We start from the raw sequence: 20,629 nt of genomic DNA on the forward strand, positions 1-20,629 counted from the left end.
TGCGTGCGTGCGTGGGTGCGTGCTTCAGTCTGTCAGTCTGTCTGTCTTCCACCCATATAAATCTAAATCTCTGTGTTCTTTACATGCGTCTGAGCGCATATGTGCAGAGTGCGTGTGTGCGTCCCGGGCGCGCATGCATGCGTGCGTGCGTGCGTGCGCGTGCGCGCACGCACGCACGCACGCACGCACGCACGCACGCACGCACGCACGCACGCACGCACGCACGCACGCACGCACGCACGCACGCACGCACGCACGCACGCACGCACATGTGAATCCAGCTGTAGCAAAGAGAAATAGTGAAATGTCATGGTCAGTGATCCAGGCAGCACACATCAGAAGACATTATGGCTCATTTAGTAGTATTACTCTGCCAAAGGCAACAGCACTTCGATTCAAGTAGTAATGCTCTTGAAAAAGCCTTTGTATCTTAATTTTTGTTGGTATTATTTTCATCTCAATTAGACTTGCATCACACACAGTTACAGCACGAACCAATAGACTGGAAACAGACATGTAAGGAATGATTTGCCAACTCTCTCCGACATGCAAAACTGTTGCCTATAGCAGGGGTTCTCAACCCGTGGGTCGCGACCCCTCGGGGGGTCGCCAAATTATTTTAGGGGGTCCCCAAATTATTTTCAAAAAAAAAAATATATATATATATTTTTTTTTTTTTAAAAATTCACGATTTTTCAAAAATAGCAGACCTACAAGCTCATAGCGCGCCACTCGGTGGCGCGCTATGAGCCTACAAGCTCATAGCGCGCCACTCGGTGGCGCGCTATGAGCTTGTAGATCTGCTATTTTTCAATAGCTAAATTATAACAATGCTTAAAACACCAAAAGGGGTTCCCGCCCAAAATGGTTTAAGGTTATTGTAGCAGTCAATTTATATTGGGGGTCGGGAGGGGGCGGGGCGGGGGTCCCGAGACATTGCCAAAGCATTTCCGGGGGTCCCCGGCCAAAAACGTTGAGAACCCCTGGCCTATATAGTCTCAACTTTGGGTTTAAAATGTTTCGTAAATGAATGCCCCTTCTTCTTCTTAGTACTACAGTGTCGTGGAAAAGTAACACAAATAGCCGGTCTACACGCTCACAACGTCCCATCATCGTGCTGTTGTGAGCTTGTAGATCTGCTATTTCTTTTTTTTCCCCCATTTTCGGAAAAAAGCAACAGTTTTGGACATACAAGGATTCCACCCGACCGAAAGAGCAAAGCACAACTTGTTCCGTCTGTCTAAAGTTTGTATAGTCGCTACTGCGAGGGTCCAACGCGGTGTTGTTTTCCTCGACTAAAACTAAGACGAGAAATGTTCGTCGACTTCCTTTTTCCACTGACGGAAACTAAGCGGAAACTAAATAAAAACGAAGCTGTGATGACTAAAACTAAGACTAAATATACTGACAATTTCGTCAACAAATAAAAACTAGACTAAAATGTTAGGAAGGGACTAGTGGACAAGAGATCCAGTACAAGTCATTTTACACTTGGTTGCATGCTGAAAATAGCCGATCTACAAGCTCACAACACGTCGCGCTGCGACGCGTTGTGAGCTTGTAGATCGGCTATTTTCAGCAAGTGTAAAAACAGACATTATGACGGCATCAAGACCCGCCTAAACACATTTTGTTCGACTAAATCAACTGTAGATTTAGTCAACTAAAATGTTATTTACACTAAAACATTCCAGGTGACTAGAATGTGACTAAAACTAAATGTAAACTATTCAAGAGACTATGGACTAAAACTAAAATCAAAATGCCAAAAGCAACACGGGTACAACGGGGTCAGCACATGTGCCTATGGAAGCTGAAACTTAATCAAGCTTACTGCACCGGCATGTGTGCAAATAACGAGCATGCCATCCAATTAACATCAAACTGTAGCAGCAATGTCTTTATAATCCCCATGGTCCCTCGGTGTATAGCAGTGAAACACACAGACCTTCTACCCTCGGTTCCACACACACACACACACACACACACACACACACACACACACACACACACACACACACACACACACACACACACACACACACACACACACACACACACACACACACACACACACACACACACACACACACACACACACACACACACACACACACACACACACACACACACACACACACACACACACACACACACACACACACACACACACACACACACACACACACACACACACACACACACACACACACACACACACACACACACACACACACACACGGACCGCTGGTGCTAATTCGCTTCTTTTATTGGCCTCTGCTAGAGGCCTCGCTCAGGGTTCCTCCACAAATATTTAACAACGTAACACGGTCCATAATGTAATTTCGTAATTTTACTCAGGAAAATGTTATATTTCCATTTTGCATTGTCATCTTTAGAAGATACCTTTTTTTTTTTTTGGTTTCTTTGTTTACATATTCTATAGTGCATTACAATCCTGCTCAAAACACTAACATTTTATCAGATATTCAAACTAGAAAACGTAGATGCACATTGAAACTATACCGAGAAGCATTTCCTTCTTCATCTGCGGTACCTTCGTAGTTGCTATGGCAACCAGGTATACTGTCAGTAACACAAATACAGGTGGGGAGACGCGGGAGAGCTTGACGTTCGCTAGGGTTCAACGTCAAGACGCGTGATTAATCCATTGAGACCTGGAACACATCCATGTCACGTTAGCGTTTAACCACATTAACCATTAACCCATTTTGGGGCGGGAACCCCTTTTGGTGTTTTAAACATTGTTATAATTTAGCTATTGAAAAATAGCAGATCTACAAGCTCATAGCGCGCCACCGAGTGGCGCGCTATGAACTTGAAGATTTGCTATTTTTGAAAAATCGTTAAAATGTGCCTCAAATCTTTCCGAAAATTGTCATGATTTAGAAAACTTTTTTTTTTAAATTTCGACGTCAGGCCTTAATGGGTTAACTATGCCAACCCCTTGCCGAGTCTGCCTCCCGTGGGTACAAACGGTAAACAGGTCTTTTTTTTTTTGCGAAAGCCGAGAGGATGATGTCATTTCCTACCCATGTGGGCAATGAAGTCTGGCAACTGTATGGCAACTGTATCTCCCCAGCATTTCTGGAGACACTGATGTCATAGGTGTTACCTCAGCCCAACAGACCAAGTGCTGTGTAAAAAGCAGCAATGAGGCCTCTCTGGCAGGTGACTCTTAGCATTGCTATTGACCCCAGCTGAGTTGTAATAATATCCCACATTTTCGTAACAAGGCTCGTTCCCAGACACAGATGACTCAAACTTGAATTATTATTCAGGACCAGGTACACCATAACGAGTTGCTTTATCGCGCTATAAGCTAAGTTAAGTGTATCGTAGATTTTGAAAGAAATTGCCGTTGTCATTCCTTATTAATTGCCCTCAAGGTTCTTTTTAAAGTTAAGTTAAATCTCCTAACCACCAATGTTTCCCCTCCACACCAGGGCTGTTTCAAAGGAACTCAATAGTTGCATCAATGGACCGCTAAACACCTTTAATGAAAACCAACTATATTACCGTTACCCTGTGTGAGACCCAGACTGGTCAGCATCACGGACATAAAAGCAAGAGACTCCATCAACGAACATAATGTCAGTCATCGTATTATTTCAGCGGTATTGTAGAACGACTAAAGGTGGGGATTTAGCAACGTTCTACTGTGCTTGCACAGACACGATCCTACCCCAAAAAACCCCACTCCGTGCAGCAGAGACGCTTTTACTGATCCGAGCGGGTCTGCTACCGTCATTATTTACAGTGGCTCCGCTACGTTTGAAGGGTGCAAAGTGTTTCTAATAAACGGTTTAGGGTTTCCCCCCCCCGCCCCCATCCCATCACGACTTTGCTTGCCAGCCGCTCCACAAAAGGAATCTCCAGACTGGCGGCTGACAGCAAATGAGTCTGCTGGACACTCCCTAAAACAATAGCGATGGGTGGGGGGGGGTGATGGGGTGGGGGTTGGGGGGTGACTGCCCTATGAAACGGAGACATACCGTAGGTACGGGGAGAAAGAGAGAGAGACAGACAGACAGACAGACGTGGAGTATAATCCATTGAGACCTGGAACGCATCCATGTCACGTTAGCGTTTAACCACATTAACCATTAACCCATTTTGGGGCGGGAACCCCTTTTGGTGTTTTAAACATTGTTATAATTTAGCTATTGAAAAATAGCAGATCTACAAGCTCATAGCGCGCCACCGAGTGGCGCGCTATGAACTTGTAGGTCTGCTATTTTTGAAAAATCGTTAAAATGTGCCTCAAATCTTTCCGAAAATTGTCATGATTTAGAAAACTTTTTTTTTTTTAATTTCGACGTCAGGCCTGAATGGGATAAATAACAGGCGAGCCGTGGCATCCATGTGTGAAACAAGAGCACGTCGGCCTGTAGGCCTCGCTGAAAGAGCAGAGAGTGGGATACGACCCGGGCGATAATATTTCACAGGTAAAGAGATGTTCCACGTAATGATAACACCCCCGCCGACTGGCTCGCCGAGGACGAGTCAGGAGATGAGTGAGAGGTCCCAGGCCCCCCTAGAGGAGCCCCCCCCCACTCCCCTCCACACGCACACACACACACACACACACGCACACACACACACAGACACGGCTGTGAGGACATACCACAGGAGCAGGGAGGCTGTTGTTATTCCCATTCTCAGGGCTGGCTGGTTTCATGATCAGCAGATTCTTGTCGTGCCCCGGCATTGGACTTCATCGCACCTGCAACGCATCAACGTTAAGAAAGGTTAGATAGGTGAGCAGTATAGCGTAAATTATAGGTCACCTTTAATTAGTAAAGAGTGGTCATGGGTGGGAAAGAAGCAAGTAACGGTGGTGTACAGTACGACATTGACAGCCTAGAAAGACGAGAAATTGTATCTCCCTGCGCGGGCTCTACATTACGCGCCGACACGTCTCGTATCGCTGCCGCCAGAGACGAGGGGGGCTCTTAGCGGCGCATTTAGCCAACAAAGGATAGGAAACCTTATCGGCTCCACAGTTTTTATCTCGTCAAGGCATCAGTCACCAGTCAGGCTATGGAATTAGAGGTTTAATATTCGATATCACTGGGGTCATCTTCTCCACTCATGAGAACTCGACAAATTGTACTTTCTTCTCTCTCTTTTTTTTGGGGGTGTCTTCAACATCTCTTTGTTTTCCTATAAGACCATGGCCATGATTTCCACATCATCAAGTACCTCCTCCTCCTCCACACAGCCTATGGTTCCTGGCTGGCCTCCACCCACACCCGTTCTGGTTAACTTGTTTGAAAGCATTTTAACTCCTTTAACACCACAGCGCTCATCTTCGAGACGACAAGCTGACAGCTCAGGCACTCAGTCTCAGTCCACTCGTCTTCCAGTCCTTTTGCAATAAGGAAAATTGAGATCCATTCTCATGTCTCAGCTTATGTAGGACTAAAAGATCCCGCGTAGCTCAGTTGGACAAACATTCGCCGACACCGCCAGAGGTAGGGATTCAGGGGTATAGAGGTGAAAATATTAACCATCTGCTACGGTCCCCTTTAAAGCAAAAACAAACAAAAAATAAAAAATACAAGACAAAACACAAGAAAACACACATTTTTCTTGGATTGCTGTGTCAAACCTTGACATTGTGTTATATCAGTAAGCCGTCAAGCTCTTAAAGGGATAGTTCAGATTTTTTGAACTTAAGTTGTATGAAATACTTGCCATTAATATAGTGGTTGCAACTGTATTAATTGATTGCCCGAGTCCCGTGGTGGGAGTTCTGCTCTGGTTTTGGTCAATATTAAGTTGTTCCGGTCATTTTGTGGGGGGCACTGGGGCCACGCAGTAAAAGTAGATGAATCCACAAAACGAACGTAATTTGTATTGTTGACCTATTTCTAAAATATTAGCGCGACTTTCGTTCAACTTTGACCCCTCTATCACATGGAACTATTTTTTGGGCGTAGTGATATGGACACAAAAAACATAGTTCTGTGTGATAGAGGGGTAAAAAAGAACGAAAGTTGCACTAATATTTTAGAAATAGGTCAACAATACAAATGACGTTAGTTTTGTGGATTAATTTACTTTTACTGCGTGGCCCCCAGTGCCCCCCACAAAATGACCGGAACTACTTGATATTTCACCAAAACCAGAGCAGAACTCCCACCACGGGACTCGGGCAATCAATTAATACAGTTGCAACCACTATATTAATGGGAAGTATTTCATACAACTTAAATTCAAAAAATCTGAACTATCCCTTTAAGTTGGGATTTGCTGGACAGTGGACACTATAGCCTAGCTATTCGAAGCTGACCCGAGGCTCTTTACTACATACATGTCACCCCCCGTCTCTCCCCTGCTTTCCCTGTCTCTCTTTTCATCATCAATTTGAAATAAAGTATAACATGCAAATATATATATATATATATATATATATATATATTGCTGTAACTGCATACTGTAAAGAACACGTGATCACATAAACTATCATCGATATAGGCAGTCATTTTTTTTTATTCTTTACAAAATTAAGTAAGGCTACATCACGAGTCATTTTTGTCCAGTGTAGACATGGTCTTGGTGTAATAACGGTGGTACTATGTGATACCACGAAACAGTGGAAGACAATGATACAGCGATTGGTGGACGTGGGTGCCATCTTAACCCATTTTGAGAGGGAACCCCTTTTGGTGTTTTAAACATTGTTATAATTTAGATCTACAAGCTCTTAGCGTGCCACCGAGTGGCGCGCTACAAGCTTGTAGGTCTGCTATTTATTTATTTTTTAATCGTGAAAATATTTATTTCAGAAAACTGGATGATTTAGAAGATCAGGCCTAAATGGGTTAAATGGGTGAGACGGGATGACGGGACAGGCAACCAACCCCCTCCCCTCCTCACTGCTGCTCCATGAGAAATGGAGAGGGACAGAGCAAGCTATCTGACTGTGAATTAATCAGCCACAGCTCATTGGTCAGTGAACCAGAGTCCATTAGCTTGGCCCGTCTGTTCCCTCCGAAATGCGGGGGAGACGAGATGCCACATGAAGGGTAGAGAGAAGAGACAGAGAGGTGGGGAGAGCAAAGCAGATTTATTCAGATAGTGTCATGGGTCACGGTCTTCTTCTGTTGAGTAGTTATTTTAATCTATAACTTCATATATTTTTTTATTTGGTTTGGGGGTCAGTGCAGTTTCCCGAAACACAGTAGCCTAAACTGTATCAGTCCACATGAGCTCAAGAACTGGAACATTGTATTTTGATTTTTTTTCTTTTTAGGTAAGTCGTTAAACTTTGACTTTGTGTTACAGATGAAATTACATTACTTTGAATTTGTAATTAAAACAAATCTACTACCTTCCGGGGGGCAGGGGAAAGGGTGGGGGGGCCGCGGTGCGGGATCTGGAGCTGGACAGGCGCCCTGGCCCCTGGGGGACATACCAGGCCAAACACACACACACACACAATACCTGCAACACACACACTTTACTTTCTTTTTCTTAAATGCCTGCCTTCAGCCAGTTCTTTGTGTCCAAATATTGGTGATATTTATTTTATTTCATTTATTTCATTTATTTCATTTATTTCATTTATTTCATTTATTTCATTTATTTTATTTTATTTACTAAATATTATTATGATTGTTGCTTTAATCCATTTTGGGAGGGAACCCCTTTTGGTGTTTTAAGCATTATGTTATACTTTAGCTACGAGCTTGTAGCTACGAGCGCTACGAGCTTGTAGGTCTGCTATTTTTGAAACATCGTAAAAATGCGGCACAAATCTTTGAATATATATATTATTTCCTTTTTTTTTATTTTGACGCCAGGCCTAAATGGGTTAAAAAAAATTACTAGCGGTATATTATTTACAATAGTCATACTCATATGCCTACAGTACTTGGTATTGGTGCAGCCCTCATTTTTATGCGTTACATTATTAGGGGGGCCACGGAGCCCAGGTTTCACTGGGCCCAGGAGTTCTAGCTGAGCCTCAGCTACTTACTAATAACTTGAATGTCATACTGTACAAGTCAAAAGGTTCAAATGTCAACTGAATGATGGATTTTTGTCCCTGTAGTTCAGTACAAATTCAGACCTGGTGTTATGGCACCACTATGAACCAAATATATATATATACGGGTGTAAAGTGGCCTGTAACCTGAATAAATTTATTTCTGTATTACAGCCTAGATCAGGGGTTCTCAACGTTTTTGGCCGGGGACCCCCGGAAATGCTTTGGCAATGTATCGGGACCCCCGCCCCGCCCCCTCCCGACCCCCAATATAAATTGACTGCTACAATAACCTTAAAGGTGTAGTGAAATGAAAAATACGTTTTTCACACTTTTAGACCATATCCGTGGTCATCATATGGTCATACCTAACAATGGATGCCAAAAAAGTGGGAAAATTCTCATTTTTGTGTGTTTTTATATCAAACGTCCATAAAAATATATTTTGTATTACTTCCTGAAAACGAAAACGTGCTGCGTGATGACGTGTCAAGGCCAACATCGATAAAAGCCAATACAAATGAAGCTCACCAGTTTAATTCCCCATATCTCCGCATCCGTCCAGCACAGGCTGCACAGCTGCTACTGATTACAGAAATCTTCCGTTTGTATTCCCATTCAAGATAACATCCAGAGAGTGTATTACTCGGTTTCAACTTAATCATCACGCTAAAAATGTATCTGAAAACATTATAGGGTAGAAATAAGCCACATTAAGAGTAAACTGGTAAAGCTGGCCGACTATCAGATTTGTAAACAAACATCCACAGATTCCACACGCTGTCCTGCGTAGCATAGCTACCCGTCCCTAGCTACCGTCCCATCCCCTGAAGGGATGCGACGCTCTGATTGGTTCAGAAACTTCATAGCGGCGTTTCAACTTGAGACTTCAAAATAAAATGTCCACCATTTCCGTTTCACTACGCCTTTAAACCATTTTGGGCGGGAACCCCTTTTGGTGTTTTAAGCATTGTTATAATTTAGCTATTTAAAAATAGCAGATCTACAAGCTCATAGCGCGCCACCGAGTGGCGCGCTATGAGCTTGTAGGTCTGCTATTTTTGAAAAATCGTGAATTTTTTTTTAAAAAAAAAATATTTTTATTTTTTTTTGAAAATAATTTGGGGACCACCTAAAATAATTTGGCGACCCCCCGAGGGGTCGCGACCCACGGGTTGAGAACCCCTGGCCTAGATAATATAGCTACAAATTATGTTTTGACAACAGAAGGTTGTGACAGAATGTAATGTGTGTGTTTTGAAATCTATGAAAAGCAATGAGATACTCTATATAATTTTGTAAATTAAACTTCCATTCCAGACATTACTTAGGCAAAGTACTTGTTTACCCTGACTTTTACTTATTTTGCAGCATATTTAACAATACTTAACTAGCACTTAGGTCCATTTTTACATCATTACACTGAAACCCACCCACACAGTATCTGCACTTTCCCAGTAATAAATAAAAACATTCATGTAAAATGATGTGAATGGTACATTCAGGCATCTGTAGGCCTACTGCGTGCACTACTTGGGACACTGAAAACTGACGTACAAACCAAACACATCTACAAGCTCACAACTCACCTCAAATTTTGCTACTTATATTTTAATAGGTTTGAAAAATAATGGCCAATATACTGTATATCGGTCAGGCTATTAACTATTTCTTAAACCCGATTTATACTTTTTCGTATAACCAAGTGGCACGCCATAAATAGCAGTTCTGCAAGATCACAAAGTGTCGTAACGACGGAGCAGAAATTAAGCAGTATACGTTCTTTAAAAAACGCCATGGGACCTCTTGTGATGTGCACCAGTGTTGATTTTGACACCAAAATTCGATTTTAGTTTTAGTCAGTCTCTTGTATAGTTTACATTTAGTTTTAGTCACATTTTAGTCACCTGGAATGTTTTAGTGTTACAGTAGTCTAGTTTTAGTCGACTAAATATCATAGTTGATTTATACAGTTGATTTAGTCAACTTAAATGTATTTTGGCGGGCCTTGATGCCGTCGTAATGACTGATTTTACACTTGCTGAAAATAGCCGATCTACAAGCTCACAACGCGTTGCAACGCGCCACGTTGTGAAGCTTGTAGATCTATATCAGATCAGCTATTTTCAGCATGCAAACAAAGTGCAAAATCACTGATCTCTTGTCCACTAGTCCCTTCATAACTCTTTTAGACAAAATTGTAAATATATGAGTCTTAGTTTTAGTCATCATAGCTTAGTTTTCATTTAGTTTTGTCAGTGAAAAAAGGTAGTCGACGAACATTTTTTATCATAGTATTAGTCGACGAAATCAACACTGATGTGCACGTTTTGGCATTGAAATGAAAACAAAAAAAAGGAAAAAGGAACCAGACAAGTTAAGACAATGTCATGACATTTAGCCTACATTCTAGACGGACATTATTTTGAAAGGTTCTTGATTGATGAACTTTCACTTGTACTTCACATTTATGTAACCAGTCTGGTCAATTGAAAACAAATGAACAATGACAAACTGGCAGGCTCTTCAAATAAAAGCATATTCCTCAGCAATAGCAACTCTATAGCCTACCGAAAAAAAGAAAAAAAGAGGAAAATAAAATGTGGTATTCCAAGTGGAATGAGTATTGTTTGAGTAGTGTTTAAATTGTGTTTTTAAATAATATCAATATGGCATTTTTACAGCTTTGAGTAACTGATTGAGTACATTTTATCACCTGTGGTTTTTGAAACAAGACACTGAAAGACACCAGCGCGGCTGTTAAACCACAGCATAGCAGTCCAATTCATGCTGACTTCAGATGCTGTTTTGTTATGACTTCTTTCAAGTTAACACCCAATGTGTCAGCTGCACTCATTTACTACTGTCTTTTTTTTTAAATCTACCCTGGTATTTATTATTTTTTCAATAATATCATATTTCATGTTCTCCTATTTTGTTACTGCACACAGCGTATGTATAGACGCCGAAGCCATTCACGGCATCCGCGTAAAAATTGTCCTCTGAATATGATCTGGCTTTAACATTGCTTCTGTACAAAATACCAAATATAGATGACTTAAACCTGTGCATGTTCTTGTTCTTACAATTCGTACAACATATGACAAAGACGTTATTCACAGTTATTCAACATGTTCCGACACACCGACCACAGGTATTTGGTGCACTCAGTTCCTTTGTATTATTTTGCCGTTTTGAAATGACGGTATTCAATTTCATCCACAAATTGTTAAATATTCTACTTGTCGGTGCTACCAAAAAGAACGTTGACACCCATAACTGTTGACATAAAAAAAAAACGGAGCGGATGGGAAATAAGTGATTTCCCCCACATCCGTGTTTTCACACTGCGAGTCGACAACAATTCCACACGAGTCGGTATCGAATGCACCTCTTCCATCTCTCTGTCCTCCACCCTTTCACCCACTTCATCCCTCCATGGTGCACCACCCTGGCCCAGGAGGAATGTGCAGATATGACTGATAAAATGAGGCTGAGAGTTGAGCAAGGAAGAGGGAGCTTAAAAAGCTGGCTCTGTGGAATAAGGCGCAGCAGTAAAAAAACCGTGTCAGAAAAATGTTACCCCCTTGTTCCTCTTCCCCACCTCCCCTCCCCTTTTATTCTTTATGGGTCTGTAACCGCATTTGTTACTCGTTTGATGGGCTGGGGGAGCCGTCGGGGCCCTGGAGTACAAGATATTATTCATCTCTCTCTCGCCCCCGAGGCCCCCGCAGCCCTCCCAAAATAACAGCCTCCAGCCTACTGTTTAAAGTCTCTCACCGGAGGGAGTGAGGGGGAGGAAGAGCGGAGGGAGGGAGGAGATAGGCGAGGAGGGTCAGTGGAGGAGAAGAGAGGCTGAAAGATGTCTCCATAGCTCTCCTCCGGTGGAGATCAAAGTGGACTATTCCTTCAACCCCGTGGCACCATAATGGTTTGGCGGAGTCGGAGTGAGAGCCCTCGCTGCTCAAGATGTTGTAACATGGATGATTGGTGACAGTGTAATACTTTGAACCTTTGCCGTACAAAGGGAGAACCCAGCTGAGCAAGAAGCTTTAAACTTTTCAGGGGAGGGGAGGGGGGGGGGGGGGGTAAATATGGGGGTTCCTGAGCCACCAGAGAGCATTAAGGACTAAGATGTAAAAAGATATCGCGTTCTTTTCTTCCCTTTTATACGCGCCCCGGGAATGAAGGACAACAAATAAAGAGTGTGGGAGGCAGCACTAAAATGCCTATCATATTTTACCTTATTAGAAACGGGGAAGTCTTTCACGGTGACACATTTTGTTGAGGCACATCCAGCAATGTGATCCACTTTATTAGAACACTTGGAATGAAATGAAATATAATCTATATAATCTCTTTAGACATTTTTTCGGAAATTTGATCTTTAAAACACATTTTGGGCCGGGAACACCTTTTGGTGTTTGAAGCATTATGTTACACTTTAGCTATTGAAAAATAGCAGATCTGCAAGCTCATAGCGCGGGACCGAGTGCCGCGCTACGAGCTTGTAGGTCTGCTATTTTTGAAAAATCGTGAAAATGCGGCGCAAATGATTGAATATATATTCTTTCAGAGCGAACGTTTTTAACTCAAATCTTTGCTTCTGGGAGGTCCCTGGAACAACATATTTTCAGATGGGGGTCGGCGACCTATTACGTATATTTTTTGGGGTCCTTGACGTGAAATATTGAGCACCACTGATATAGAAACATGAGGTATTTCAGAAAACTGTCAGGATTTAGAAGACTTTTTTTTTTAATTTCGACGTCAGGCCTGGACGGATTAAGGACTTTTTAAATTCAGTTGCAATATTTTCTGTCACAAAATCATCTGGGTAAAAGGTTAAGTGGTAAAATTGCCTATTGTCAGATCCCATGGTGAACTGAGATCAGCTGAGATCTTTGAATTGTACATGCCATATAGTTGCTATATCTAAGCATCTACCAGAGCGAACAAAACTGAACGGAACAAAGTGAGAAACGGAGTAGAAAACGACAAGGCACAGCTTTAGGTCAGTTTCTGATTACTCTGTCAACACACATCTCTGCAGAGCGCAACCGTAGGTTGCCACAGTCTTTCTGAAGCTCTCCAATTCCTCAGGTTGTGACAAGAGCATGCTGGCTAAATGATGGCGAGTTGTAGATAGCAAAAATCAAACATGATGTTCCCCAGTGGCATTTCTTTTGGTGTCCTATTATATTAGTTAGTTACTGCGAGAGTGAGGTCTAGCCAAGGGGCCAGTGAGGCTATTCAACGTTGAAGCTCTGCGCCCTAGTGGTAGGAGGAGGGACTACAGGCGGACCCGTGGATTCATGACCGGGAAACCCCGTGCAGCTGGGCTTTAACATAGAGCGCTCGGTTGCACTTCCGCATTTGACCACCAAAATTTGGTGGTCAAATGCGGAAGTAGACGTTCTGAGACGGTACTTCCGGCAGTCTTCCGGGTGCTTCAAAACGCCACTGAGCAACTTCCACTGACATGAATAGCTGGGGGGGGGGAGCTTCGCGCCAGTTCAGTCTCTATCCTTTTATATACTCTATGGGTCTAGCCAACACCAACTCGGGATTCCTGGATCGCTGCCCTCCACAATTTCCTATCCAACATCAGGTTCTTGAGTTCTGCTGTGTTAGTGTTGGTGTCCTATATGTGCCGTGGCATCAGGCACAATGTCTCCCAATGCCTCTCAGTCAAGTGGCATGCAGCCACTGATACTGGAGCCAATACACCCAACATACCGTTCGGCGTTCGCTTTCTGTTTTTTTCCTCAGATGTATGCCAGGTTTGGAGTTTGACTACACTCACAGTCACTGTAGCAAATTGATCATGGATCATGAAACAACATTAGCCTTCACATGTGTGAAGAGGGTGGAGGACAGTGCGCACGCACGCACGCACGCACGCACGCACGCACGCACGCTGTACGTACCTTTAACCGTCTTCATAATGATTCTGTCCATCTGTCCTTCATCAGGCCACAAATCAATGGACCCCAAGGTGAGATGATTAAGATTCATGTGGCTGTATTCCCAGTCTCCTTGAGTCCTCTTCACATGGGCCTACATGGAGGGAGACAAGGTTTACACTTGAATGTGTCATGTTCCACATTTTAGTGGCATAGGAGCCAAATTAATTTAACCCCTTGTTTGAGCCGAATCTGGGTTGCACCGACGTGGTTTGTTGAACTCCCTCTGGTGTTGTGATTGTGGACTTCGTTGACATTAAGGAAGTATTTTGATAGGTACATGGGTATCTTAGTGCTGTAGCGGATCTTGTAGACCTGCAGGACTATAGAGCGTCGCAGTCCCGCCCATTTTACTCATAGACTTTTCAAAAAGTAATTATTTAAAGACGTTTACGCCGCGGACAAAGCCAACTCGAGTTGTGACAAATCATGACAAATAAACACAATGTTTTGGGCTGATCAAATAAATAGAAAGAAGGGGGAAAAAAGGCAGGATACAACACTTTTTTGTTTTGTTTTTCCTTCTTACAAATTATTTGATCGGCCCAAAACATTGTGTTTATTGTCATGATTTTGTCACAACTCGAGGTGGCTTTGTCCGCGGCGTAAACGTCTTTAAATAAATACCGGGGGAATGAACGGGGAATTCTTTTCCGGGTCTCACGTCGTCATGAAAGGGGGGCGGGACTGCGGCGCTCTATTGCAAGTTGCTGTACTCACTGTCGTCAACCATAGCCATTCCAGCCTATCAAAATAGGCAGGGGTGAGGTGGGGTCTGGGAGTAAGGCCAAGTATTAGCCTTGCCTTGTTTGTTTTGGGATGTCTGCAGCCTTGTCTTAAAGGGATAGTTCAGATTTTTTTAACTTCAGTTGTATGAAATACTTGCCATTAATATAGTGGTTGCAACTGTATTAATTGATTGCCCGAGTCCTGTGGTGGGAGTTCTGCTCTGGTTTTGGTGAAATATCAAGTAGTTCCGGTCATTTTGTGGGGGGCACTGGGGGCCACGCAGTAAAAGTAAATTAATCCACAAAACTAACGTCATTTGTATTGTTGACCTATTTCTAAAATATTAGTGCAACTTCCGTTCTTTTTTTACCCCTCTATCACACAGAACTATGTTTTTTGTGTCCATATCACTACGCCTAAAAAATAGTTCCATGTGATAGAGGGGTCAAAGTTGAACGAAAGTCGCGCTAATATTTTAGAAATAGGTCAACAATACAAATTACGTTCGTTTTGTGGATTAATTTACTTTTACTGCGTGGCCCCAGTGCCCCCCATGACCGGAACTACTTAATATTGACCAAAACCAGAGCAGAACTCCCACCATGGGACTCGGGCAATCAATTAATACAGTTGCAACCACTATATTAAGCATTTCATACAACTTAAGTTAAAAAAATCTGAACTATCCCTTTAAGGGCCTTTTGGGTACTGTGGTACCATGAGGTGCATGCATAGTCGAAGAAACCTTGGATAAGGGCTCCCGTTAGGGTCTTCAAGGTGGTTTTGTTGACCAGTAGTTTTGCATACACATTAGGCCAATATTATATTAAGCCTACACATAATGTATTAAGAAAACACTGTATTTATGTGGTTTTCATAACTATTATGAATTCATAAAATTACTAATAATGCTGCGTTCACACGGGCAGAAGCAAAAGATACAAAGATGCAAAGCTACACAGTGTATTTGTAGCTTTGCAGCAGCTACAAACGTTGGATGCATCTTTATGTCGCTATAGTTTCCATTGACAATGCATGGTAGACTGTATCTTTGCATCAGCCCATGTGAACGCACCATAATGTTGCGTTCACACGGGCAGATGCAAAGATACAGTCTACCATTCATTGTCAATGGAAGCCAGCGACATGGCGATGCAAAGACCCAATGATGCATGTATAGCTGCTCCAAATTATCCTCCCATTCGTCTTTGTGTCTGCCCGAAAGCACCATGTCTTTTATTAACAAACTGTTACTGTACTGCACAACTGTAGGCCTACTGTACTGTAGCTTAACTGTACAATGATAGAACTGATGATATTGTTTTATTTTTTGTCACATTGTAAAACCTAATCATAAAGCTACAGTATGCTGCTAAAATGAGTTGATGGAATTTAAACAGACAACAAATATCCCATTTGGGGGGGGGAAACACAACAATATTTTATCTCAAACATTTAGGATTACATGCTACTACCCTCATATATCCATTCCTCCCAAATGAGGGTTATGTAAAAACAAAAAAGATGTGAAGATTTATTTAAAGGTAGGCTGCATTTACACCACAAAACTAAATACAAATCATTTAGGGACTGAAAGATGATTCAGATGTAGGCTATGCATGATGTAGCACAGTATAGCTAGCAAGATTATCAAACTGAGTGAGTGCACATTCATCATCTTTACGTCAATGGAGAGTAGACACTTATTAGTTTTAAACAACTCAATAGCAAGATAAGAAAAGAAAGGAGTAAATAACTAACTCACCTGGATAGCATTATGTAAACAGAGCTACAGCGCCGCCATGTTTTTTGTTTATGTAAAACGTCATGGTCGAGCTGCCTCGCCAGCTGTTCGTGGGTGTGGCTTAATTGACAAGCATTTTAAAGTTTTATCATGGCGCATTTTAAAGCTGCAATTCGGAACCTATTTTAATGAATATCTGTAGTAGGCTAGAGAGCTTCAGCCTATTATAAATATAGCTAGCACACTCTTCCATTCCATATAGTTCCATAGATAAATGTAGGCTGTAGTTTTGACTTTTGAATACACCTGTGAACACACATGGGGAATCCAAGAGACCCTGCAGCAAAAAGAAAAAGAAAAAAGAAAGGAAGAAAATACAAACTCTTGTTTTATTTTTCTAATAAATAATCTAAATGGCTATTGTTTTGCTTTTTTGTGTTTCTGTTTTTTCATTGTCCTTCACAGAGAAATGCTCTGGGTAAAACTCCTTCATACAGCAGCTTGACTGACTGGAATATTAAGAACAATTCATGGTTGTGAAATAACCCCCTTTGCTCCACAGCATTTCAATCTCACATGTAAAATTATAAACTACTGTTTGAGCCTATTCTGTACAGTACACTTCATTTAAAGGAGCACTTCACAAATGTTCAATGAATTGAAAAATAGACAGCTGTCTTATATAGACAGAGAAGACAGACATTTCAAAATGTGTCTCAGAGAAGGGCGAACAGTTCAGAAACCGTACAAGTGACATCAGTTGGGATTCAAAGATAATGCAAACTACAGTAGGCTACATCCATTTGCTTCATAGAAAGTTGCATATGCTGAAATAGAACCCATTGTTCCTGCATCAATACAAAAAGAGTTTGAAATCTTATTTGAAATTGATTACTTCATTGGCAGAAATGTAAACAATAGGCCTACTGACTGTAGAGTAGGCCTAGGGCCCTAGGCTACAGTCAAACACTTAATTGGTCCAAAAGGATATCACCGGGGGAAAAAAGTCCTTGTGGTCTTGTTTCCATTCAGGCCCTGGGTATTCATTTCATAATCAATGACAAATTGATGACCAATTGAATGTCTGATGATGTTACTGGTGTGGTGGGCAGGTTGCGGAACTGTCCTCAGCCCACCTCTGCACACAGAAAGGATACCATCTTATGATGAGCATTGGTGCTCACTTGAGAAGCACTCAGAAGCTAAAAACCGAATGTAGGTCTATTTTATATTTTTGAGGGGCGCTAGCCCCTCTCCTACAGTATGTCCAGCTTTGAGCCAGGGTCTGTGTAGACACAAACATTGAAGACAAAAGTGTGTAAACACAAACATCGAAGACAAAATGAGGACTGCAAATTGTGATTGGCCAGAAGTTTTAAGATGATTTATGATGATGATAAGAGCACCCCTCACTTCACGCGGGTGTGATTTTTGTATGTGGCCTAATTGATCTGTTTTTACTGTAGGTACGAGGATGACCAGGAGCCAACTGGACAGAAGAGCCTATAAGACAGAGATGCCTGGAGATTGCTTGTTGATGGCCTCTGCCTAATAGACGTAAATAAGTACATATTTAAGAGACTTAGAGAAAAAATAAACTGTTTCTATGATACTGTATCTGCTGACGATGTGTGTAAAAGCAAAGCAAAGCTCTTTGTTTACCCAGGGTGAATGGACTAAGTTCGAGATGCTTGTTTACAGCCAGACCCTGCTCATAGAACATTTCATGGTAGGGGTTCAATGCCTTGCTCAAGGGCACTTCAGCGGTGGTAATTTTAACGTGCCGGTCCGGGGATTCGAACTGGCGACCTTCCGATAACAAGACCACTCCGCAAACCGTTCGGCCACCGCTGCCCCTTATGTGTGTGTATGAATGTTTGGATTACGATGCCACTTTGGTTAAGACTTGTAATCAGGGCTGCTTTAGTGTAGCTTGATACGGTCTCTGCAAAGCTTATATACAATACAGGCCACGTAATCCACTTATCTTACAAGTGGGCTTTGCCTGCCTCACCTGCCTTCTGCCAGCTTTTAAGTACAACAGGAAAGAGGGAGGGAAGGAAATGTTCACCTGCAGGCCTCATGCAGCCATCACGGAATGAACTGCTGCACTTTGCTCCACAGAACATGAAGGGCATTCAGGACTACTATCGCATGTCAGATCATGTAAGTCGCTTCATGGTTGCTAAGGTATATACATAGCCGGATGTTGTAGTATCTTCTTTTCTTTTCCCCATAAAAGGGGTCACGGGTTGTGTGTATGTGTGTGAGCATCTGGTGTGTCTATTACTCTGTTCGTATAAGTACATTTCTACAGCTGTGTGTGTGTGTGTGTGTGTGTGTGTGTGTGTGTGTGTGTGTGTGTGTGTGTGTGTGCGTGTGCGTGTGCGTGTGCGTGTGCGTGTGCGTGTGCGTGCGTGCGTGCGTGTCAAGCTAATCCAGCTTCATCAAAATAATATCACATATCTAGAAAATATCAGTGTACTGACTCTGGCTTTGTATACTAAGAACAAAATGCCAAGCAAGCAAAGTACTTTTTTAAAATAGAGTGTGAAAAAGAGAGAGGAGATAGAGACCAAGAAAGAGGGAGAAGTTGTGAATCTAATAGATGGAGGTGTGTGTGTGTGTGTGTGTGTGTGTGTGTGTGTGTGCGTGCGTGCCTGCGTGCGTGCGTGCGTGCGTGCGTGCACGTTTGCACGTGCACATGCGCGTGCGTGTGTGCGTGCATGTGTGCGTGTGTGCATTCGTATCGGGAGGGGGTGGGAGGTCATGTTAAAGGAGACAGCTGGTTGCACCTCCACTCGAAACGTGTGTGAATTCACCTTCCTCAAACCCTTGATGTTTTTTATTCCATCTAAAAATATTCAAAATATCCCTCTCATAAATAAACAGGGTTAAAATGGGACAAGAAATGAGTCTTTTAAGGCTCAGAATAGCCTTGTCTCTCTCCTGTGGCTTTCATGTTAGAGGAAGTGCAAAACAATCATATTGTTACATTGTTACATTTCCTTGTCTTGCTGTGAAAGACTCACATTCATCTTTATGAGGTCACAGACAGTACTTTGGGCTCCCTCCCTCCCTGTATAAGTTAAATTGATAAGTTACTTTCACCTCGACATTAAACGTAATACCGTATACGTACACTACAGTATGATACATTTGTGGCATTTATGCAAATGCATACATGGGGTAAATTAGGAATAAAAGCAAAAGACCCTCTGTTGCACGTTAAACAGAAATGTTAGGCTGGCTGCCATCTTCATAAAGGACAAATGTGGGAACAAAAAAAAAGGTCAGCAGTTTGGCTGGCTAGTCCACAGTCTATCAGTGTCATTGGTTCCATTGCTCTCATGGGGACAATAACAGAAAGGTTATTCCAGCCCCACACCCAACAAACAAATGGTTCACTTAATGCTGGAGTTTTAAGGAGGAGCAGCCGTTGATAGAATTGGATCCAGGTGTGTCAGAGCCAGGCTACTTTTGCAGGTTTGCCGGTCAGTCAGGCTCCCTGTGTGCGTCTTATACAATACCGAACATAATACACAGAGAAGCCTTTTTCACTGATACAAAACAAAAGAATAGAAAAAAACTAAAACAACACAACTGCACGAGAAGCTGCTTAAAATGTTGCTTGCACACAGAAAATGTATTTTGACATATTGCATATACATAATTGTCTCCACCAGGCCGAAGGCATGGGGAGAGAGTATGTTTTGCACTCCGTCCGTGTGTGTGTGTGTGTGTGTGTGTGTGTGTGTGTGTGTGTGTGTGTGTGTGTGTGTGTGTGTGTGTGTGTGTGTGTCCGTCCGTCTGTGTACAGCTAATCTCCGGCACCGTTAACCCGGTCAATGCCAAATTGTGCAGGGTTAGCGATAGCGGGCGATAGCCAATGAAATTCATGTGTTGCTTTGTTTACCTTCCTAATCCTAACCAATAACTAACTAATGAGGACATAGATAATGACAGCAGGAACGCCCACTAGAAGATTTCTATCAGCGTTGTTCTCCCGCTGTTAAAACGCACTGTGAGTATACAAATAGGCCTGTTATGGTCCATTTGGTTCCATTTGTATACTGTCAGAGTTCAGGGGTAGCCTGGTGAAACCACTCCCCCTGCTGGACAACATTTGCATTCTGCCAGCAGGGAGAGTCTGGGAACTCTCAGGCAGAGATG

General features: G+C 42.5%; 1 long non-coding RNA gene across 1 annotated transcript; it reads right to left on the minus strand.

Moving 5' to 3' along the window:
* Window positions 1-264: 264 nt before the first annotated feature.
* LOC306942935 lies at window positions 265-16,553 on the minus strand. Its single transcript, XR_013792353.1, has 4 exons — window positions 16,478-16,553; window positions 13,948-14,077; window positions 4,649-4,747; window positions 265-281 (listed from the first exon to the last, which is right to left on the minus strand). It is a non-coding gene; the product is annotated as an uncharacterized lncRNA (long non-coding RNA).
* Window positions 16,554-20,629: the final 4,076 nt, after the last annotated feature.

This window comes from Electrona antarctica (genome assembly GCF_951216825.1).
Source record: "Electrona antarctica genome assembly, chromosome: 19".
NCBI lineage: Eukaryota > Metazoa > Chordata > Actinopteri > Myctophiformes > Myctophidae > Electrona > Electrona antarctica.